We start from the raw sequence: 217 nt of genomic DNA, 5'->3' as shown, positions 1-217 counted from the left end.
GGCAAAGGCTGTCGCAGCTTCCCTCGGACGCAAACCCCAAACCAGGGGCAGAAGCAGCGAGGGCAACACACCTTCACCTTTGTCACGATCACGTACCTGACTCCACAGCGGCGGTTGCCCCCCGGTGCACCTGATCTGGCACACCACCTTACAAAAATAACTTAGGCGACCCCCTCGAGGCGGCATCTCCGGGTCACCACCCCTCCAAAGCGCCGCA

Source organism: Apaloderma vittatum, unplaced genomic scaffold, assembly GCF_000703405.1.
Source record: "Apaloderma vittatum isolate BGI_N311 unplaced genomic scaffold, ASM70340v1 scaffold18807, whole genome shotgun sequence".
Lineage (NCBI taxonomy): Eukaryota > Metazoa > Chordata > Aves > Trogoniformes > Trogonidae > Apaloderma > Apaloderma vittatum.
Note: the sequence above shows the minus strand (reverse complement) of the source record.